At 36.0% G+C, this 24655-nt stretch overlaps 1 long non-coding RNA gene across 2 annotated transcripts in view; it reads left to right on the forward strand.

The window, feature by feature from the left end:
• Window positions 1–24655, forward strand: part of LOC105488619 (uncharacterized) — a 57029-nt gene that overhangs the window by 30988 nt on the left and 1386 nt on the right. For both annotated transcript variants that reach the window (XR_011620502.1, XR_011620501.1), the window contains exons 2-4: window positions 5999–6118; window positions 22198–22304; window positions 24123–24227. This is a non-coding gene — a long non-coding RNA (uncharacterized lncRNA). The remainder of the gene's footprint in view (window positions 1–5998; window positions 6119–22197; window positions 22305–24122; window positions 24228–24655) is intronic.

A 24655-nucleotide genomic window follows, 5' to 3' on the forward strand; every position in this document is an offset into this window, starting at 1 on the left:
TTTTTAATTCTTATTTGAAATAGTAGAGATGTCACCAGGTCTGGTATTTCTTTTAAACAGGCCATGTTGACTGCCCTATCCTTAATTCACTGATGTCATGTAGATTTTTCTAGCACAACTAAATCAACTAGGTCATTCTACTATCTGATATTATTATGTGCAACTCCTAGCTCAATTCTGAATAAAATCTTATCTTTAGAATAAATATTAGATTGCAAAGCAATGGAATATATAAAAATTGTAACCACTTAAAAAATTTATTAAGACTTTTCATGCCTTCTACAAATCTTAGTTTGGAGGGTTACATTTTCTAAAATGTCATAAAAGCACTCCAATCTTTTTTTTTTAAACACAGTGTATTCTCTTCCTGCTTACTTTCTTTCTTTAGGCTTTATTTTCTAAAAGGATGAAAAAGTATGAGTGTGTGTGTGTGTGTGTGTGTGTGTGTGTGTGTGTGTGTGTTGAGGTGTTGGGGTGGAAGATGGGATTAGATTTAGATTAAGAAAGAGGGGTGCTTTGGATCAATAAAATCCAATCTATTAAGTAGTGGGGGAACTTGTTTGTTTTCTTGTTGGTATGTATCTTGCACAGCTGACCCAATGGACAGAGATTAAAGGAAGTTACCAGGTCTTTCCATTTTTCTTACAGTGGGCAGGTTCTCAACACTTAGACCATCAATTGTACTTTTTGATTTAATCCAATATGCTTGGTTGTATATAGAATCTCTTCTGAATTGGCTTTCCTAGTTTTCATTTTGGGTTTTATCATTTTTCTGGCTTTTTTGGGCAGTGTGTAGGAAAGTTGTGTGAAACTGCCTTAGGGATAGTTATCCTGGTATTTCTTAATTTGATGTTTTGTTTTATTATTTTAATTTGGAAAAGACACTTTTAACAAGCTTGGCAACTTTGTTAATCATCCAAACTAGTAACAGGAAGTCAAATGGAAGGAGGTATAGGGAGTTTGGCTAGCAGACAGAGTGATAGTAATGAAAATTTTGATATTACAGCAAGATAAATAATTATGAGTAGCAGTAGAAAACATAAAAGCACATTGAAAATTATTTCCAGAGTTCTAAATAGGTTTTATAACCAATCTATCATTAAGAATATTTTAAACTATATTAAAAATTATTTCAAATGTGATTTTGTGACTAATCGTTTGGTTGTAGAAGGATAAACATTTGAAAATTCCTTTTTAAGGAAATCACTTTTCAAAAAATGTTGTAGATACACAGTAGGTATATCTATGGGGCACCTGAGATGTTTTGATACAGGTATGCAATGTGAAATAAGCGCATCATGAGGAATGGGGTATCCATCCCCTTAAACATTTATCTTTTGAGTTACAAACTATCCAATTACATTCTTTAAGTTATTTCAAAATTTGATACTTGATGGGGCTTCATTTTATCATCTAAAATTTTCACAAAAGGAGAATATCCAGTTCTTATGTATTTTTTACTGTATTAATCATGTATATGTGTGTATACATGCATTATCCATGCACACATGCACACACATATTTACATATATATGTATATATACACATACACACATATTTGCCTTTGACTATTTCTTGTTGCACTTTAATTTAGAAGTAAATACGACTGGTATTTAGATCCATGAGTATAGGTAAAAACATGACACCCCACAATAAAATGTGGAAACATACGTAGGATTCGTATTTGATATTTTCCTCTACCATCTGGAAAGTATGCTGAAATTTTTCTTTTTGGGATTTCCAGATAGTCTGGCCTGTCTGACATTTTTGTTCAAAAAAGATAAAAAGTTCCCTTAAAGCTATGTGGAGTTGTCTCAGCAGTTGCTGTGGTTGCCATCCACCTACTTTTATGCTTCATTGTTTGGGGCTATGTCCCAGTGACTCTAAAAGTTATAACCTGCCTTATTCCAACTTGCTTAACAAAAGCTGCAAGGGCATCTTGCTTTTATCCACACCATGCACATGCTCACATTTTTAAATGGAAAATCCAGGGCTGAACGCTGCCATGGCATTCTTTTACCTCAGTACGTGGACAACAATGCAGAGAATGAAATACTAAGGTTACAACATAATCATAGAAAGTTTCATACAGAGTTTTGAACTGATGTCTATGAACCAATGTGTTATCAACATCCAGATCAAAGTCTGTCTTAAGTCTTATATAGTCTGAAGAGATTTTCCACTACGTACAATGAAAATCCATAATGGGAAGAACATATTTTTGAATTTGCAAGTTGTGTGTGTGTGAGAGAGAGAGACTTCACATACATCCATGTGTGTATGTTTGAGGTGAGAGAGGAAGGTAAAGGGAGACAGAGATAGAGAAAGATGTGTGTCTGGATGGATTAAGAAGTGTCACCACAGCTTTGAAATAATAATTGGACAATTTAACAGTACATAGGATTTGCAAAGCACTGAGAAGTTTTGGCATTTGATATTAATTCAAGTTACAAATATGATCATCTATTCTGTTGAAATGTTTTAGCTATGTTGTCTCATAGTAAATTCTTAATACTACATTCCAGTGCTATGTAATGGTGGAACATCATTGTCAGCATCATTTGATGATGCTCCAGCTTTAAACTATTAATACTTTAGCCCACAACATCCTTGAATCCAAGCTTAACATATGTGCTTAATGTACAAATTTATTGATGAGTAGTATTTATTTAAAAATTATAATCTAAGATCCTAAATAGTTTCATGCCAGATTTTATAGTTATTTAGAAAAAGTGGGCAAGATTTTACATGACGTCAAATATCTAAAAGCTCTGACTTTTTGTCAGGAATTCATTATCTTTAGAGAAGAAGTAGGTTCCAAATGAATAAATATAATCTAAACTATGTCAGGTTCAAAGAGGCTGTCAGGGTAGTTTTGTGTGAGGTAATTCCAAGATTCTGCCTAATTTATAATAAAATAAGTAAAGACAATCTTTCATCAGGGCTATGAGATTGAGGTTGAAGAACTGTATTTTGGAAAAATAATATGTACCCTACCATATTTCTTTTCCTTTTTACTTGATTTACTTCAACAATAATGAGATGATGTATTTACTGAGAATGATTTTTTATAGCCATGCTTTAGAAAGGAACTGGAAACCAACTTCTCAGTAAATGTGTCTGTATGACTACAATGGAGATGAGAAGTATGTGTGTATTTTGCTTCTTTGACTCTTGATTTGTTTCTTAAGTGTCTTTTGAAAACCGATAAATCCACTTATATTTTCAGAGAGCAGCAAACCTTGGAATTAAATCATCATGGAAATAAAACAAAAAGCAAAAGAAGATGAGCCATCCTTAAGGGAATTCTGGAAGGGTCCATTGGTAAAATAATATTTTCAATATCCCAGTGACATTACCAGCAATCTCACTCAGTGGAAAATAATTGTAGTATCAAACTTTCTCAAAGAATGAAAACATCTCTAATATAGTGAACAGGTCAGTTGATCCACAGAGGGAGCATAGGAAAATGGCCCTTCTTTTCTTTTTGTGAGCTTCCCCTTTCCTAAATGGTAGTTTATCAATCACAACACCTACTTGCTTGCCACAGAAATGGAAAATTGATCTCGGCTAACTAATCACTGATCCCATCTCACTGGCCTTGGTGATTGTCCAGCTTTGCCATATAATCCAGGCGGAGCCAATCAAGGCACTTTTGGGGGAAATTATATGTATACCCGAGGAGAAAGGATCTCCCTTCCTCTGAGATTCCAAATACTAAGTGTCACATAAAGCTACAGCATTCCAGAGCTATTTTTACTGTTCATGGACAGAACCTGGCTAAAAATAAATGATTTCAATGAAAAACAGAGGAGTGAGAGATTCTTAATGACATTATTCACAATTCTGGATCTAGTTGTGCATAAAGGTCATCTAATTACTTTGATTTCCAAATTAAAGCAGCCAATAAATTATCCTTTTGCTTAAAAAGAAAACACCTCTTTTTCCGCTTAAAAAGAAACCAAAGTTTACCAATACAGATATTTTATTCCAAATTTCTAGCTACATGCTGGCTCAGATTCAAAGAGTATAGATTATTGGAAAGATAAAAAGAGTTAGAGGGAGTTTATTTTGGAACATACATTATTGTCAGGGAAGATATTTCCAACAGACCATTGAATTGTGAAGCTTTAAAGAGACCAGGGCAGAATGTGGAGACACTTACTGGATTTGGGGTGTGAGAAGGCAGAGGAGATGTGCAGAAAGAGTGAGCAGCATGAAAATCAATCATTGCTATTACTAATGTGTTGCTAGTTAAAGCTCCAAGGAAATTCTGTTCAGCTTTCACTACATTTTAGATACTTTTCAAATAGTAAATAATGAGCCTTCAGGGTTTGTTCACTTAGAGTTGTAAACTTTGGATTTTAGCAATAGAAAAATCAGGAGTTAAAGGAATCTGGGTTATAACACTGTACTCCAGAATTTTTGTTGTTTTAACTTCCCTTTCAAGTGTAAAGCGTGTTGACAAAGTAATTGGGTAAACTCCATTGGCGTCCCTGTTTAATAAAATGGAGACTGTAGTGTTGCAATCAAGCCTTACTGATAGATTTATTACATTTGAAGGTATATTTAAAAGATAAAAATCCTTTAGCAGAAGGTATTGTCTGTACTTTCTACATACTTTATATATAACCTAATGTTAGCAATGAGGGGATTTAATGTTACACTCATACAAATAGTCACCTTTATCATGTAATAAATATTCTGAAGTCAATTTTAAATTGATGGCATCAGCTAAGGATAAGCTACTTAGTTTCTTCTGCCCAAAATAATTTGGAGAAAATTATAATAGTTTTTTCTGTAATTATAATAAATTCAAATTAAAGGTTGTAGTTGTCCAAAATTGACCCTTTGTCACTATGCTCTATGTGTGATATCTCTAACTGGCTAGATGTTGAGCAGAATACATAACTTAGACCACTGACAAATGGCCCAACTGAAGTAAGGGATGAGATTTCATAGGGAGTATTAACATTTATGGGAAAACTAACTGTGAGGGAGTAGAAGATAATTAAACCAGGGCTAATAGCAACAGACTTGAATTTCAGAGGACCACCTGGATATCTTGTTCTCAGTCCCTTTCTCTCATGTTTCATTTTCCTCATTTGAACAGGTCGACAGTCATAAAAATTTTTTGTAACATCTGAAGCAAATCATTGCATTCATTTCTTTGTAAGGTTTAAAAATCCACATATTTTATTGTTAGCATTCAAAACATTTACTTTTCACCTTTTTTTTCTTTTTCTTTTTTATAAAGTTGAAATAGTCTGGGAATCATTAAGTGCCAAATGCTTTCATCAGGCCCATAAACAATGGAAGATTCCATAGGAAATGCACTCACTTCTTGGGAAGTTTCAACAAAACACATTTTCACTCATTTAAAGCTCAGGAAAATAAATCTTGAGGTCCTTTAAGAAAGGTACACTTTAGACCCTATGAAACTGACACAGTACTGGATTTCACAGAAAAGGAATACAAAAGTTATGTTACAGGCTCAGTAAATTCTGGAGGTTCTTGGAAGAGATGACATGCATCACAGTATTTGAGCAATTCCTTTTTGTCTCACTATTTACCTTTGACCTAGAAGGTTAGATAAAATATGAGAACAGAAAATAAGCTTTCAAGAAACTATCTAGTTTTAATCAATGAGAAGAACCATTGAGTTCAGGTTATTATCCAAGATAAAGGCCAAACTGTTGTATCATCGTTTCTCAATATCTTACAACTGTAGACTTATTTTTCTTCCCCTAAAACATATTTCTATCATATATTTATATTTGTGACATTTGCTATAATGTGATAATTCCTTGGGTTTTAATAAGCAAGCTAATGGTCTTTAAAAAATTACCTGATATGTATGACTTAATTGTTGGCGCAATTAAGCAGTAACTGTAAAATTAGTGAGTAAATACCATTCAACCACAAGTATATATGCTAATATGACAGACGGCAGAGAATTATACCCCGAAAATGAGCTTTCCTCAACATTCCCTTCTAGCTACCTGAAAAAGGAAGGTCTACTGAATCTCTACTAGTAGACACCATTGATCTCCACTGATTTACAAGAATAATAATGTGAAACCAATGAAAACATGATGGTATGCAGCACAGACGGAAGGTTAGTAGTTTTCACAGTATTATAGTCTGAAATCTACCTGTCTCAAAACAACTTGTCAAAGTGTTAGATCTCTTGTCATCATTTCAAACCACTTGATTTGATGTCTCTAGTAGTGTGTGCCAGGAATCTGCACGTAACAAGTTGCCTCATGCCATTCTGATCATTTTTAAGGCTTAAAAGCTACTGCTACGGATTGGGATAAGTGATCAAGTTTGGCTGGAGCTGTCTTTAACCTGAGGAATGAGTGGATCAGAGAGCAGCTGACCTCACAGAACCATGGTTCAGTGACTCATTCAGACGTGTCCTTGAGTAATTGTTCTGGATTTCCTCAGTGGTAGCAAAGTGAACTCATGAGGTACTGGTCCAGAAAAGAACAGTAGTGACTATGCCCATTGTCTCTACTTAGAAGTATTTTGGAACCTTGTTTCCCACCCCAGAATAAGTTGATGGCAGTTATGGCATGGGCTGATCTACCCAGTCAGCAAGGCCATACTGCAGAGAAACTCAGAGTCTAAGAAAATGAAGAATATATCATTGAGATTAATGGCCCTGGGTTGCAGTCAAAAGCATCTCAGAGGTTAGTTGAGGACAAAAATAAGTTTGTCTTTCAATCCATCACCAGCAGACTAGACACATTGAAGCAAGAAGTGTTCACAGAAGTGATAGGGCATTGAACTAATGCTTAAATTTAATTTAGCCTGTAACTATTTATAAAACATGTCTAGCCTCTCTCAGACAAAGAATTGGTGTCGAGGGCAATGAAAGTTAAAACCAAATTAATCAAAATGCAAGTGAAGAAATTTCACCAAATATATATGGCAATGTGTGTTGGGTGGGTGGGGAGCAAAGGGGCAGAGGTCTCAGGAAAATTTGGGCTTGAGGAGGGAGTAGAGGTTGGCAAAAGGGTCCCTAACTTGTTAGATAGGTCTCTTCCAATAATTTGCCAGAACTTGACACTCTGTATTGGAAAAACTATCATACTTGAGAATCTACAGCAGGTAAACTGGTCATTGCTTGATTTTATTATTATTAATTTTTGTGGTATATATCTACTTCACTGGTTGATGATTCCATTCTTGGCTATAGAGAGATTTGGTTCTGCTTTTCTAATGTGTCAACCGCAGATGAAGTGCTTGCCAAATATTTAATAATGGGTTATAAAGTCATTTATGTTGGAGATTATTACTGCCACAGTCTAGGAAATGGAAATTCAATGAAATACAAATGACTCTACCGTCTCAATACAATGCCAGACTTGAATGAAATAATTTATGAACAAGAAAATGGCTATATTAAAAAGCATTATTAGATGAGACTGATGTCCACACAGTAGCTGACAGATACTTTGCAATATCAGTAAGAAGGAATTTTTCCACTAAATGGGATTTTTAACTGAACCTGCCTCTGGAGTTTGTTGTATTGAGTAAAGAAAATAAATTATTTCCTGCCTCCTTCCTTCCATCCTTCCCCTTTCTTCCTTCCCATCTTTTTTTTTCCTAATCCCCTTCCTTTCTTTCTTCTTGAATCCTAGTTTTCTTGTAGGTGACTCTGTTTTATGGTTCTAAATGTGGTGGGAGATAGAAAGCATTACAACAGGAGTCCAGGGACCAGGCATCTTTTGGCTAAAAATCACCTATATGATGGGATTGAGTAATCTAATCTCTTCAGGTTTGAGTCGATGTACCCATAAAAGGAGCAAGATTTAAATGACTATTCCATGAAGTTAAACAAGAACTTGCTGAGTAGTGGGATGAAAAATGGAAAAGGCAGAGGGCTTATTTCAAGGAAGCTTCTATTTGTTAGAAGAGGTGAACCTAAAAATAAATGTAGCTCACATGTCTCTTCAGGCCATCCTATCTTTCGGAAATGAAATTAAATGGATTCGTCTGTCTTATATATTATCCCATGAAAAATATCTTGCCTTGCATGTTTTTGAAAATTCCTGGAAGTTATATGTCAACATGGTCAGTTTTGTCTTAGGCTTTCGGTGTTTCTATTCTTACTGAACACTTGATTTAACTTAAATATAATTTTCTGTGCCTATTATCTTTCATCTGTACTAGGACTAGACATAGAACTCAATCCTCTTCTTTTGAGGGCAGCAGGGCATACAGGTTGTTTGATGACAGTCTTTGTGCTTAGGATTGAATTCTCACTCTGACAGTACCTGTATAAGCTGGGCAAGCAGCCTATCCTCTGTTTACTCCCTCGTAAAATGGGCTAAAAATTGTTCTTGTTCATACAGTGTTTTGTGAAAGCAAATGTGATCATTTAGACAAATACTTAACATAAAGAGTGGTATAACGTAAAATTTCAATACACTCTTTGTTATCATTTTTAAAAGTCACATATACTAGTGCTTATGCATATAGCATATGCCCTAGAGGCCTAAGAGTGCTGAGGCCAGTTTATTGCATTGCAGCAACATAAACCATTGACTATTAGATACAATTGTTTGCTAAGAGCACATCTGTTAATTTTTTTAACCACACTACAGATGTAAATTGCAATACATGGCAATAGATGCAGTATTACAAGGCTCAAAAACCAGAGGGTTAAGGATTCACTTTGTCTTGGGAGAAGGGGAAATGGAAGGCTTCAGGAGAAGGTGATAACTGGCAGATGAATAGGGGTTTATCAAGTCAATAAATTACAGAGGTCATTACAAGTTGAGGTGAAGAAATGCATAAACCCTCTAATTTGTCATTCAAGGAATCGTTTCATAGAATGTTTATTAGACATCTAACATGTAAAGCATTGCTTTGGGAGCTGGGGTTACAAGAGAAGATAAAACTGGCAAAAAGACTGTAAGGATGAAACATGTTATGAGAATAGATGTCAGGTCCTTTGGGTGTTTATAGAAGGAAGCCTTAACCTGGTCTGAAACCAGGTTTCCCTGAGCATGTCACATTGAAGTTTACACAGTCAATTCTTCAGTCGATGCTATCAGTCCTACTTTTTGAAAGAATCCTGCAGAATTCTGCATTGTCTTATCACCATCGATACCGCCACATTGCTCCAGGAGACCATTGTCTGTTACATAGGCTACTGCAAAGACTCATAACTGCTCTCTCTGCTTCTCCCCTTCCTTCTAACAATCCATTCTCAACATGGGCACCCCAGTGATCCTGGTGAAACCTAGTGTCAGTCTATGCACTTCTTAGCTCAAAACCCTCTGATGATTCCTATTTTGCTCAAGGTAGAGTGGGAGCCCCCCATAGATCATCTGATCCTGCTACCTCTCAGTTGCCCCTGACGCTCTCTCCCTTGCTCACTGGCCCTAGCCACGCTGGCCTCCTGCTAATCCTCAAACACGTCAAGCATGCTTCTTCCTCAGAATCTTTGTGATTGCTGTTCTCTCAGCCTAGAATGCTCTTCCCCCAGATATAAGTATGACTTACCCCATAATTTCCTTCAGATTCTTTCTCTAATGCCACTTTCAAAAACTATACAGCAACTACACGGTAAAAAAGCCATCTCTGCCATCTCAGTATCCCATTTCCCCTCACCCTGAATTATTGCTGCCCATGATACTTATTCCATCTGACATACTTCATACGATTTGTTTATTTATTCATTGCCTCTCTTCCCTTCCTAGAATGTGAGCCCAGTGAGTTCACTGATGTAACACCTGTGTCTAGAATAGTGTTGGGTACATAGCAGGTTCTTTATAAGTGGTTGCTGAGAGAATGAATGAACATAGGAGACGTGTTTGATAAAGAAGCTTGTGACAAGTGAGGTGGAGGGATGGTTGGGGCAGGCTTCCAGCAGAGGGAACAGCAAATTCATTGGCTTTGAGCCGAAAAATGCAGTGAGTTGGAAGGCATACAAGACATGCAATGTGGATGGAGTAGAGAAAGCAGAGGAAACTGGAACTAGATAATATTTTTCCCTCTATAGTCCTACTGTGATGATTAGAAATGAGATTCATTTATTATATTTTGGACTTTGTGGTGGAAAGTAGAAAGTACCTCAGGAATATAAAACGACCAGACTATAGCTGTACAATAGAATATTTTGTCTGTAAAGAATATTTGCCTTACTGTTCTGAAATTGTAAATTTGATAAGCTTTCTGGAATTATTTGATGTTTTTATTTGATTTAAAAAACTTGGGGACAAATCTATTCAGATGCTAAAAAATAAAATACAGTTTTTCTTAATCTGCATTTTTTTCTGTCCAATTTTAGCGACTGCCCTTTCTTTTTATTTTGTATTAAATATTCAGCAAGGCATTTTTGAAATGCTTTAAATTATTGTCCCCTCTTTCCTTGGCTGTGGGGTTCTTTCCTTGGCTGCGAGGTTCTTTCCTTGGCTGTTTTTTTTTTTTTTTTCAAAGCAATCCGAGCAGTTTTCTTCTGACTGATAACCCTGGTGGTTTAGTGATGAGTACATCTCATCTGGTTTGGGGACCAGTATACAAAGCCATGCCTGAGGATCATGGAACATGGACTGGTTACTGCCATCCACAATATGAAATGAAATGTTCACTTTTGAAAAATACACGTGATGAAAGAAAATGTTCTTTTTACTTCAACATGAGAATAAAACATAAAATAAAATATATTCCCCCAAATGAGAACTCTGCTGAAATGGTTGAAGTAGGGGAAAAAGAAATGCATAAATTTGCTTCTGAAACTTGGGAGTGTTGCTAGAAGAATGTTGAAAACTTTGGAGTTCCATCGTATTATTTCTTGTAAAATGTTTATTGATTTTCTTACTGAAGCTTAAATCATGTCTACATGAAGCAGAAAATTTACTTTGACTTGGAGTTTCTTACAGTCTAGCCAAGAAGAGTTGGAAGACACAAAAAATTGAACATTAAGCCTTAATTTGTGTAAGTGTGTCACTGAAGCCTGCTGGGGCCTTACTAGCATGGCTGCTGCTGTAGCGGCTGCTGGTGGGGAGGTATCATTAAAAGAGAATGTGGCTGGAGGAAAAGGGGTGGGGTAAGTCACCTGTCATTTGGCTTTAGAGAGGGGGTTGAACTTTTGCTTAATGTGCCTTAACTCAAGGATGTGGGAGAACCTGATCTTTCATCTGACAGATTGGCCATGATAAGAGATCAAGAATTGCATATGGGATGCCTTATCATATTTTATCGGATTTGTGGACTATTAGTTCGAGTTTGCAGCTGTGAAATTCATTTATTTGGTGAATAATGCCTGTCTACAGTACTGAGGGCATAGTTCTGGATAAGTCAGCCAGGTCTTGGGATGAGCTCTAAGACTAGCAGGGAATAGTATTTTAAAGCAGGAAAATCAATTTGGTGCTGAGCACCAGGGTGGAGGTGGTTTATAAAAACTGCAAAATTATGGGAGTATGAAAAACTAATATTTGAGAAAAAGGGCCATCATTGAATGTGAATGTCATAATCAGATCTTTGTTTGTTTATTTTCTTTCAAGCAATTCAAGTACAGGTAACTCAGACAGTACAGAGAGGTACAGAATGAAAAGTGAATGTCTCATAAACTTGTTCCATTCTTTAGAAGCAATAATTTCACATTTCTCTTCTTACATAACAAAGGTTTAAGAAATACCTTCTAAAGCTGCTTAATATAGAGAGACTTAAGTGTTGTATATAAAGTTTAAAAATAGCCAAGAGAAAAATCATAATATGATATTAATAACAAAATGTAGCTGTCTATGGGAGAAAAGTGTTTGTTACCTTTCAAGGCAGTAAGTCAGTAGATAAAATTTGGAGTTCACAGACTAATATTAGAGTTAAAAAGGAACTATGTGGGAAGATCGAAGTCACAAACTAAAACACTACAAATAAAAATGTTTTCAGATGGCTAATCTTGTATTTGGAAATCAGGGTAGAGAATGGATTGGGGAAAGGAAAAGGAATCCCGAAACAGGGAGTTAATTTTGAGGCAGTGCCACTAAGGCAAGCTGAAAATGGAGAGACCCTGGCCTGTTGCAGTGTAACGTGGACCCAAAAGTGGAGAAAGGCAATGGTGAAATCATGGAAGTAAAATTTCATGGAAGTACTGGAAGCAGGAAAACCACAGCATTGAGATGGTCATGTATACAAATGATGATGTGGCTCAAGATGTTAGAGAAACATAGTGTGGGGAAAAGAAAAAAACAGTTAAACCCCATTCCAAATATGTAAAGGAATATGAAAAACTGAACTATAATCAAAAGAATTCAAAAGGATGTCCTCGGAGAATTCAAAACTAGCATCACAGTGCTGAAAACAGTCACTGGAGACTAAAGAAAGTGCTGACAGTTTTCCTTATATTTCAGGTAGAACACAGTTACAGATGGTGATGTTGCCATTTGAAAGTAAGAAGAAAACTGGTATCTCTTGGGTTACCAAGAGTAAAAATATAGAAGATGCTTATAAACTGCCACCCATAGAGTTTCTTGAAATCACAGTTTGGGAATGGAGGAAAAGGCTGCTTGAGTGTTTGGAAATGGAGACTAAGGATGAGATAGAGTGGGGTAAGCCTGAATTAACCTGGAGTGAGAGCAGAACGTAGAATATATGTATTAATAATATGTATAAACTAGGAAATAACTTGACCTGTAATTCAAACATAATCTTAGTGTATTTTTTTAATTTACACATAAATACAACCCATACTTATGTTGTTCAAGAAATACTTATTTAGTAATTTATTGAGTTGTAATTTCTTAATGTTTACCTTCAGTATTAAGAGGGAGTAGACCACATGCAGGTATGCATTGTCGCCGCCCTCAGGCATAAATTGTGTGACCTTTTGTACAGGTAAATAGACATGTATTACTAGGTATGCTCGAACCACTTTTCTTTGATTTCTATAAATTAATGAATAAAAGCACTTAGAATATTTTCATTGAGTTTAGCTACATTCTCTTTCCTCAATGGGATTCTAATCTTTCTAAGTTGAAAGTTTATAGCTTTGGCTCTGTTTGATTTATACGAGCAAAAAGAAAAATCTTAACAGTACTTTTTTTATAATGGAGAAGCATATTTCTTCTATTTTCATATAACACACAAATAGCTAGACAGATCTTGCTTAAGCCTTCAAAAGAAATTCCATTTTAGACTAGACACTAATGTGGAAAATTTGAGGCCAAATGATTTAACTTTTTAAAGTCTTATAACTAGGAGAGAGAGACAGAGAGTGAGAGAGAGACAGAAAGTGAGAGAGAGACAGAGAGAGAGAAAAAAGACAAGAGTAAGAGAAGAGGCAGAAACAGACACACACACACAGAGAAGTAATTTACAAATTAATTGGAATATTTGTCTGCATCATTAAACTTTATATATATGCACATTTCACAATTTAATTTCTAGTTCTCTATAGTGCTTGTTAATTTGATAATGTATGTTTTAAGTTTGAGTTAATAATTATTTTTGTTTCTGGAAAGTATACAGGTTAATATTTTCTCTGGATTGTATAATTTAAACGCATTTTTTTATACTATGATGAAGAAAAGCAGAAGATGCAGCATGAATATAGTTAGTTAAGCACTAAACATTTACAAAATGTCTGGAGAAAGCAAAAAAGTAAAGACCTGATTCACCAGACACAATTTCTTCTGTGTGGAGAACACCCATGGACTTCAAAGGGTTTACTACACAAAAACCAGACTCACAAGATGGGGGAGGGAATGAAAATCTGCCAACAATTGGTAGTTGTAGAGTCTCCGCCAAGTTTTACAAACTTAGAAGTTGTCCCTTTTGATTTTTATCAGTGAAAAATGTCTGGAATGACCAGAGTCATTTCTAAAGTTTTTCGTGTCTTTATATTTGTATAGACTAAAATAAGTTAAAAAAAACCTTTTTATTTTCAATAAACATTTACAAATTATAATGAATAGACATGAAGTGTTAATACTTACATTTCCTTCAGGGACAATAAAATGTTTTTTATTTTTATATATTTATTGGCATGTTTTGGGCTTGGAAAGACTTTTGAAATTATAGTGTAATTTATTTTATTAATATAATTTAAGATGTATTTCTACTTGAGTTTTTCACTTGTTGTGCCTTCTGCCTCAGGTATGATGCATTTCCTGACTGTATGTAGTTGGCTTTCCATGAGTGAAACAGAAAAGTCTTCATATATCCTCACCAACTGCTTTCCTAGATTTTTCAGTCAGTTACTTGACCATATTAGGAAAAGAAAGGTGATCTTGGGCTTCAGGACATAGAAAACAACATTAGTTATGCTGGAAAGTATCACCAAAGAAGTACAGCTCAGACAAGCTGTATTCTATTTTGTTCTTTTGGACATAAACACCTATAAAAGGACCAAAAGAAATCTAAATGATCAACCCAAGCAATCCTGAATAGGCAGCAACAATCGTTATCACCAAGCAACTGTTTTATCATTTGTCATCAGTTTTTTTTCAGAGTAATTACAGTTAACTGTAAATGTGTCTTATTGTCTTCTATGTACAGTGTTGCTGCAAGAGTGTTTGCAGGTGTGTGTTTGTGTGCAAGGTTTAGGATAACTTAGAGGTAGATCAGTGGTGGTAGCTTTTACAGAAGCAATTGATCTCTCATCCCTGTGAACTTGGAGCCCAGTATCATGTAAAGCCAATTGGCAGAAATGGGGAGGAGATATGCATCTTTTTTATGATGGGAAATAAATTATTTGGAACACAACAATGAACTATTAATTGGTTTAGTCCACACTTTGTAAAACGACCAGCTTATTTCATTTATGTGCCTGAATTTAGGATTTCTTTTTCTAATCTGTGTACAACGGGAAAATACTTTTGGTTTCTCATAGACATAGCTTTGGTAGAATTCTGCTGCTCTTTCTACTATAGTTTGACAGCTGCAGTAAGCACACACATCTGCCATATTGAGGTCAAGTGGTACACTGTCATCTATTGTAACAGCTGTTGTTGGGGAATCGTTTCAAGTATCCAAGGGATGAATGGAATATAAATGATCATTGCATAAAGTATATAAAGTTGGGTTTATTGGTTTTGAAACTGATTTCTTATCAACATACTCTGTAGTTTTTTTTTTTTTCCTAGTACTCCCATGAGGCTCAGCATGAGGTTACAAAGAAAAAAAAAATCCTTATCTAATTATCTAAATATTAAAGAATGCTGAAATCTTGCTGGCGTAACAAATCAGTGCCAGAAAAAAGTCTTGTTAAATGAACAGTTTCATGTATGGATCCTACTTAAAATATATCACAATCTGAACTTAAAATGCACATATAAAACTATAATATATAGTATGTCATATATGTAATACAACATATGAAATATGTAAAACAGTATATTAAGTAATGGGTCAAATTTCAGTGTTATATGATAGGCCTAATATTGCTTTAATATCATTTGTTAAGTCTTTCTAGATCTATGTTTTTCTCTCTCTATCTCTTTTGGATCTCTGTCTCTAGGATAGACTAATACTACCACTCCTAAACATCTATCCTGGAATATCAGGTCATCTACATCTGTGTACTGTGTGTGTTTTGTCACCATTTTGTTTCTACAAAAACAATGCTTTTGATCAAAGTAAAGAAAAAGTTTGAGGAGTTCATATTAAAATGGAAATATATAAACACACATACACAGTCCAGTAGAGCTCGTAAGTGGGGTTGTCCAATGCAGTTAGAAATAAAGAACATATTTTAAGTGAAAGGAAAGTATTGGTTATGTGGAAGAGTTACAAAGATAAAGAGATGTTTTGAGGGCAGCTATCAATAAGGGAAGGATTTTTGGAGGTAATCATACTGTTTGGCATTGTATAATTTTTTCACCATTCATCATTCTTTGCTTGTCTGACGTCATCACAATCAACCATTAATTTGTGAAGAAAGCTTCCATGAACAGAAATCCTCAACACTTACAATTTTTATAATCTGCATTTTAGTCACATGTCTGGAGAAGAGAAATTTTATGACAGGATGATGCCATGTTTGATTCATTTTATACAAATTCTAAAAGAATAGATCATTTGAATCTATCTCACATTTGTGGAGCTCTTGAGAATATGCAAATTAATAAAGGCCATGCTATTGAAAGTTGCCTTTTGTTTCTGCTGTCTATCCTCACTCTTCAGTGATCTTATCCAGTTCCCTACCTTGAAATGCTACCTATACACTGATGACACAAATGTATATCACTGGCCCAGACTTTCCCTTAAATTCCAGGCTTCTTCATCCAACTGCCGTGAGATATTTCCTCAGTCATCTAAATGTAGAGAATCAAGTTGTTGATTTCTTTACCTATCTCCCTGTTTTTATGCTTTTTCCTATCCTAAAAATAAATAGATAAATCAATAAAATGTTTTGTTAAGTTCTAGCATTTTTAATAGGCCTCACATTGCCATAGTTTTATTGTAAAGTCTCAGCCAGGACTAAATTTATTCAAGAGAGTGTTATTAGAACAAGAGAAAATGAATAGCGTTTTTGTCTTCTCTTTTACAATAGAGCAGATGTTAACTTTTTTCTTGTTACAATGGTGGTATTAATTCAATCAACACTGTTGCTGTTGATAAAGAAAAACTTTCTGTGCAGACATACTAGGCAATATGACCTCTAAACAAATTCTCCCCACTCCTCTGCTGGCAAAAAGGAAGTTATCAAAAAACTACATTTTTGAATATGCACAACTGAATTAAAATCTCCAATGGGTAATTGAGTTAAAATGTTCTGAAATACTGAGAAGAGTCAATATATATTCCTACATGATCTTGGGTTATTTTCTATTAATATAGGGTAACTTATAATTGTTTTACCAAATTCATTATTTTAAATTAGGATTATGAAGACACATCTTTGTATAAAGAATGAGAAAAAGGAATAAACATGCCAGATTAGTAGAGAGCCAAGATAACAGTATTTTATAGCTAAGAACATATAGATTATTTTTCTTATTTCCCCACCCTGGGCAATTTCTGAGAAAAAATCCAGAAATAGAAGAACTCTGAAGTGTGAGGTTATGATAACCTGATTTATTGAAGAAGGTGAGCAGTCCAACAGAAGACATTCTTTGGAAGATACAAATTTTGTTTTTCAGACCAAAAAGACAATTTCACTTGCAGACACCTTCATATGCATACTGTGAGATGTTTTGGATTTTGCTTTGCAGACTGATGAACCATTGTGGGGCAAGTTACTCATGACTTCATCCCTATTACAAATGACAGTTAAGAGATTTAGTATGCATATGTAATGATTTGCCACATATGCATAGAATTAAATGTCCCAGGCTTCTCTAATGTTTCATGCAGAATCTGCTGTTTTGCTTGGTGTATGATTGTAAACGTGGCAAGTTCAGATATTTTAAGAACACGTAAAAACAACCTTAGTGATTACGAGTATGTGAAGACTGATTCTCGAGAAGTGATTGATAGATGTGGGAATGAGCACCATTCTAGGAATCAGGAGACCTGAATTCCTGGGCTTAGCTCTAGTTCATCCAAATGACATGCCTGGGTGGCCTCCCTCTGAGCCCAAGATGGTCTGTCTCATTTTTGAATTGAGAATAATCATTGTCTTGCTGAAGTGCAGGTTGTTGCAAATGATAAAAGGCATAATAAAACTGTTGATAAAAGCCTAAGGAGAGTTTATACACTTTTCCATGGATAAAATGACTGTTCACTCCAGACAGTACAGGGGCAGATTCAAGGAGAAAAAAACAAAACACCAAGTTCAATTATAAAGTCAACACACAACTGATAAAATTAGACATGTGCAAAAGGTAACATAAACATGAAATACTTTTGTTGCTGGGATCAAAACAAGTCTGGCCAAAATAGCATGTTTAAAGCTAATCAAGAATGGTTAGTTTTAGAATGTTTAAAGAGAAATTGTGTTCTGTTGAAGAGAGGTGGCATCTTGAGGTGAGTTTCTTAAAAGCAGACCCTACTAGGAGAAGTTCCCTGAGAAATGTAAAGTTTTGAGTAGAGAAGCAAGGAGTAAGGGAAAGAGATCAAGCAAAGGTGTGCTATCAAATCGAGACCTGCAAAAGGTAAATTTGGTTCGGTCCCACAGGGGAGATCTTGAGATCCTGTTGGTCACATCTAGAACCTAGGAGGAAAACAGTATAAGAGAAAATAGTTGTAACTGTAAATTAGGAATACATCCTGAGGGGACACACTGACATACAAATCCGATAAATTGAATTCACCCCATATTTGCAGTATGGTTCTAGAGATGAATGGATGTGTTTGAATATTCATTCATGTAGTCATCCATGCATTCTATGGATTATATACAGACATCTACTATGTGGCGCATTCTGAGTGTGGCAGTAAGGTGTACCCTCAGAAGTTTACCATATACTGGGGAAGACAGAATCAGAGGAGAATTTATAATAAACAAAGACAAGTGTTATGGTACACTCAGGGCTTCATCCAGTTTTTGTCACATATTAGTAAACAGGCAGGAAAGCCCAATGAACACTCATCACTGTGTGATCCTGGGCAAATTACTCAACACTTTTTCAGCATGCTATGGATCTGTGCTATGGAGATAACATCTGTGCTATGGAGATAACAACTCTACATAAATGATAGTTCATTTTTGTAAAGACTAAATGAGATAATACTGTTAGGAATTTTATATCTATTTTTATTGAATATTAAACTCAAACAAGTAATCTCAATTTTTCTGATTCTACTTCTACCAAAAAACCTGAATATACTTTTGCTTTCATTTAGATCTGCATCGAGATGGAAAAGTACTGGTAAAGAATATGAATGGCTTAGTCTTCTGGCAGTTACATTTCACACTGTAAATTGAACTTTAGCTTTATAGACTCATAGGACAGTAACAATAAAAAGTTGTTTAACTTCACTGGAATATAAGGCAGGGTGGATTCTGGTGGCTGCAGGAATCTTTCGTTTTTATTCTCCCAGAATATTCTCCACCATAGAGGCTTTTCTCACTCCTGAAATGGTACACTGATGGAATGAAGATTTGGAAGTCGGAGACAGGAGACTGCTAGTTTGCTTAGAAATGCTGGAAGTAAGAATACTTGAGGCAGATGGACTGAAGGGATGGTACTTTAATCACCTTTTACATTCCCTTCTTAGAGTTATGGGGATAGCCCAACAAACAACATCTGTTAGCAAGCAGATGAAATTGGCGGCAATTTACAAGTTGTATATACTCACAGCCCGGGAGGAAGACATAGCATGATGTGCAGGGTCACATGAGAGTTGCACTTGGGAATAGAGTGAACAACCAGAAGTTGTGGGAGACAGGCATTGTGGTATTGTAGTATCCAGAGGCTGGAGTACCCCCTGGTTCCAGAAGGATGTGACTAGCTTGTTTGAACAATTTCGCTGGCAGGAAATTGAAACCTGCTACTGAGGGATAAGTAAGGAGTGCACCTGGTCCTTTTGATAGGGAGGGTTTTTTTGGCTAGGAGACTTTGTCCATAGAGTTGGGAGGGGAACTCCTAGTTAGGCCCTTGGAAGGGCTTTCGATAGATGTCAAGATGGCACACATCTGAGCCTTATTTTTGGGCTTTATGGCACAGATGGCCAGAGGGGAGGAGTCAAAGAGAAAAAGAGCCTCCTTGACCAGTTATGATGAAGAGATATTTTATGGAAATTACATGTTTTCAAGATGTTTTGCTCAAATTATTGGAAGTGTGCGAAGTAAAACCTCTTCCTCCATCTCTTCTTTAACATATCCAATAACATCAACTTCAATAATACAGAATTTGGTGCAAGTAGAGCTTTAATGCGAAAGCAAAGAAGTCCTGAGTCTAGCTCTAAATTTGGCATGGGGTTAGAGCAGAGACTGTCTTTGGGGACAGTAGTCATGAGTCGTATTGATCAGTATTTTATGAGCTTGGTTTTCTGAGTCTATTAGCTGCTTTCCAATTTTGTCAGCACCCTGAAGGTCAGATCCTGGCTGGCAGTCATTTGACAAAGAAAATGCCAACTATTGGGCTTTCTCAGCTGATACCTTCTACCAGGCCATGTACTTTCTGTGTCTGACATATGACGATTCTAAATTAAGTTTGCTAATATTGAAGTCTGTCAGCTCCCTTTCTTCTCTGGTACATTTTTCAGGTTCAGGGTCAGGTTTTTGGTTTTTTTTCTTTTTCTATTTTTTTCTTTGTTGGTAACCTCTTTACAGATTACACAGCAGAAAACAAATCTTTTAGAAAATAAACTGTCTGAATTTTTCCTTAAATATTTTCACAGAATTTACTTTGAGCAAAGTTTTATCCTTGAACAACAGATTTTTATCTTTCAAATGTCTATCTTTAACCTTGTGCTGGAAAATTCACTTAAAATAGCACGACTAACATTTCCAAGAAATGCATCCATGATTACATTGAAGTAAACAAAGAAATAAAATGAAAAGAGAAATATTATTGCTCTTCTTATTCTTGTTAAAAATATTCAGAGATAGGGAGACAGAAGGTACATAGATTTAAGGTAAAGTTAATGATGTAATACATATGATATAGTTTGGCTGTGTCCCCAATCAAATATCATCTTGATTTCAGTTCCCACAATTCCCACATGTTGTGGGAGGTACCCAGTCTGAGATAACTGAATCATGGGGGTAGTTCTTTCCCATGCTGTTCTTGTGACAGTAAATGAGTCTCAAGAGATCTGAGGTTTTAAAAATGGGAGTTTCCCTGCACAAGGTCTCTCTTTTCCTCCTGCCATCTATGTAAGATGTGACTTGCTCCTCCTTGCCTTCTGCCATGATTGTGAGGCCTCCCCAGACACATGGAACTGTAAGCCTATTAAACCTCTTTCTTTTGTAAATTGCCCAGTCTCTGATATGTCTTTATCAGCAGCGTGAAAACAGTATGATATGTAAATACAATGTATTTACATATTTATTTAAAAAGTCCTCCTGGAAAGTCTGCAGGTATTTCTGGACTGCCTTCAAAACATAGTAAGTAGTAGCTAAAGGAGCAGGAAGAGATGGGAAAAAAAAGAAGTAGAAATTCTATTTTTTTTCTTTTTTTGTTGAAACAGGGTCCAGCTCTATTGCCCAGGCTGGAATACGGTGGTGCAATCTCAGCTCACCGCAGCCTCGATCTCCAATGCTCATGCCATCCTCCCACTTCAACCTCCCAAGCAGCTGGGACTACAGGCATGTACCACCATGCCGGGATAATTTTGTTTACTTCTTGGAGAGGTGAAATCTCACCATGTTGCCCAGGCTGGTCTCTAACTTGGTCTCATGCAATCCTCCCACCTCGGCCTTCCAAAGTGCTGGGATTACAGGTGTGAGCCACTGCACCCAGTGTGAAGTAGAAATTCTAAAGCACAGATGTTGCAGGAAGTTCAGGGCAGGGTTTCAGAAAACTGTGGGTTTCCTAGTTGCCTCTTTTTATTACCTTTACCTTTCTGTCAAATTGTCAAAGATAATTTTTTTACATTTATTTGACTCATCAGCAGTTTTTTAACCTCTCCCCAATTCAATATATTTTAAACTCTGTGGTATACAGTAAACCCATAGTGTAATTTTAAAACTTGTTTAACTTTGATCTACTTTGACCTTTCCTCCAATTCTTGTCTGAGGATGTGGCAGGCATTTGTTGTTTTCAGATTGCAACCTCTCCTTCATCTTTCTATGGCAACAGTATCTCATCTGCCTAGAATGAATGGTTCCATGGTTCCTCACCATGTTCTTTCCATGTACTGCACCCTCCCTGCACTTCAGGAACTGAAAGGAATGGTCAGGATAGCCAGTCCCACTGGCCACAGTTACTAGTTCAGGAATGAGCTCATGACCCAAGTCAACCATTGCAGTCAACTAAATACAGTTCTAGGCCTTTGGTTTGAGCTAGTTGGGAAGCAGGTTCTTTCTTTTTGCTAGATTAAGTCTTCTGGTCTGGCTGTAAACCTGCAACTTACAGGGACTGCTGCATGGACTCAAATAATTGAGCCAACTCAAAGAGATAGGGCAGAAAAATGAATCTTGGAATATTACTTAAAACCTTTAAGGAATATGAGCCAATATATAACTGTTTTTCCTTATTTTACTTGAGAACCTAGTTTTAATTTTAAAATGGGGACTTCTAATCATGTTATGAGTCATTCACCTAATCCCCCTGATTTTTTATTTTCGTTGCATTAAACTAGTTTGTAAATTGTACCCTACAGGTAAACTAACACTTTATTTCCCCCCAGTAGTGAATTCTGGCATTAAACAACTGAGAGGAAGGTGCTAAAATGGATGGCTCCCTTTATGGAAGAATGATGGATGGTAGAAACTCTATTGGGGGAAGGAAAAGAAGGTAGGTAACTCCTTATAATCTCCCTGTCAACTTAACTGCTGACTAAAAAACTAACGTTATTTGCTAGTAAGAAACACCTTAACTCTTAACTGCCTTTACTAGGATGCCCCAAGCTAGGGATTGCCTAGGAAAATAGAACCCGGGATTTATCAGGTATGGCTTCGGGGGGATGGGAGGGTCATGTCATGAAAGCTATGCCATTCCCTCAAATTGTTTAGTATCTTAAAAGTTCTGAATTTATTAATCTGAATCAGAATCTGTGAGCTGCCATTGATGATCCAGATAGGTCTTTGCGTTGTCTAAGCCTTTTCCTTGACTACATCCTTGAAATTATTTAGTAAAGCTTGATAGGTAAAATCTCTGATTCCTGAGAGTCTGATTTGACAATTGGGTCCTGTAAATTAGCTCAATGACCTAAGTGGATAGAGGTTTTACGCGTTACTAAAGCTACTAGCTAAGCCTGGCCTTTAAGGGAGATCAGTGAGGGTCTCTCTAAGTGTCTTGCATAAGCATCAAAATATATTTAATTTGTGTCACACAAGAGCCTGGGTGATTAATATGTGTGGCTTCTGCATCTACCATTTGAATAATGTTAGAAATAATTTGTTGAAATGGGAATTTTATGGCCTCATTGCTAAACGAGTCCTAAAGATTACCAACAAAATCATCATGGCAAGTATGACCACATTCCAGCAGGATATGCCTCATCATCAGTGCAAGCCTTGAAAAAGAGGTGAAGAAAGCAGATATGGAAACTTTGACCTTTCACTGATTTCTAGAGTACAACAGTTGGAGTTGAAAGGGCCAAGGATATCGAGAATTAATTCTTTCTTTGAAGAATATGAATCTTTGATTTGCTATAATTCCTATAATAAAGGAAGAATGTCCTTTTCACCTGAAGCCTAGTGGGAATGGCTTCACAAAGGTCAGTCAGATTTTGGGAATCAATGAAACAGATACATTCCTCCTTCTTAACTAAACTGCTTCTCAATGCATCCCCCTCTCACTCCATCAATAACGGGGAACAAGAAACCTCAAACAGCCAGTAGTTGGGGAGAAGTCAGTCGAGTGAAAAAATAAAGCCCACCAAGGAGGCCACTAATCTGAAGGAGATAAAATCCTGGAAAAGAAGAGGTTCAACCCTTAACTAAATTATAGGTTTTTTTTTTTTTTAATTCCTTGGATCTTAATACATTGATTAGCAAAAAAAAAAATTGATCTGTAACAGTGGCTGTAAGTGATCAGAGGACATTTAATTTTATGAGGGAGAGTGAATAGTTACGAAGATTGTCCATATTTTCACCCATGGTTGAAGGAAGAGCCAGCATTTAGAAGGGATTTGAATGATCAGTGGGGATGGGAGGATAGGCAGTTAGAAGGCAGAATAAGATACTTATCTGACTTGAATATTTTTTTTTCTTAATATCACCAAAAAACATATACTTGTCATATTCCTTTTCTATAATTTTTGGTGATGTAACTGTGAGAAAAGACAAATCTCAAATATAAGTAGAAAAATTGGGCTAGGAGATGTAGATGTATTTAAATAACTCCTTCTGTTGGAAGGGCCCAAGATCATAGGCCCTTCCCAGGGTGATCTATGCCCAGTGTCGGTAGACATGGGATATAAACACTTGGGCCTCTTTCCCCAGCTAGGAGAATCTGGAGGTTCCTCTCAGCCTTAGAGCTCCGCATAGGGTTGACTGAGGCCAATGTTGAGACTGCATCACAGCCATCATCTTGCTTTGTCCACTTCTCCTTCCTCCCTTTCCCTTTCCTTCACTGGTGCTGATTCTACAATTTCTCATAAATCTTCAGCATACTACACCCATCTCAGAGCTGGCCTCATGAGGAAGTCGCGCTGCCACAGGAACCATTGTCATCTCTGTGTCAAGTTCACGAAGTTCACAAATAAGCAAAGAGGTGTGCACTACTATTTGACACTTAGGTATATTGGGGCACAATTTGACATGAATAATTATTAGGGTTTACATTTATTTTCTTAATTGTGTTCAAATGTACTTCCTTTAAGTTCCTAGAAGAAATACATTTTATTATATTGGTATAAATTATGTGGAAGTTTTTAGAGGAAATGTAATGCTGTGTAAAGTGAAATAAAATAGTTTCTATCTTCACTGCCTTAAAAGAGACATAAAAATATAAATCTAATTTAGAAGTTTCAATAGTTTATTAGTTTTACCTATTTAAGCTAATTTGAACTCCCTAAATGTAGTTTTTCATTTGGGAGGAAACATTGTTTTGTGTGTGATGAACACTTAGATAACTTTCAAGAAGGATATAAAACTGATGTATATCTTCACTCACTTGCAAGATAAAATAAGACATTTCTA

Source organism: Macaca nemestrina, chromosome 3 (genome assembly GCF_043159975.1).
Source record: "Macaca nemestrina isolate mMacNem1 chromosome 3, mMacNem.hap1, whole genome shotgun sequence".
NCBI lineage: Eukaryota > Metazoa > Chordata > Mammalia > Primates > Cercopithecidae > Macaca > Macaca nemestrina.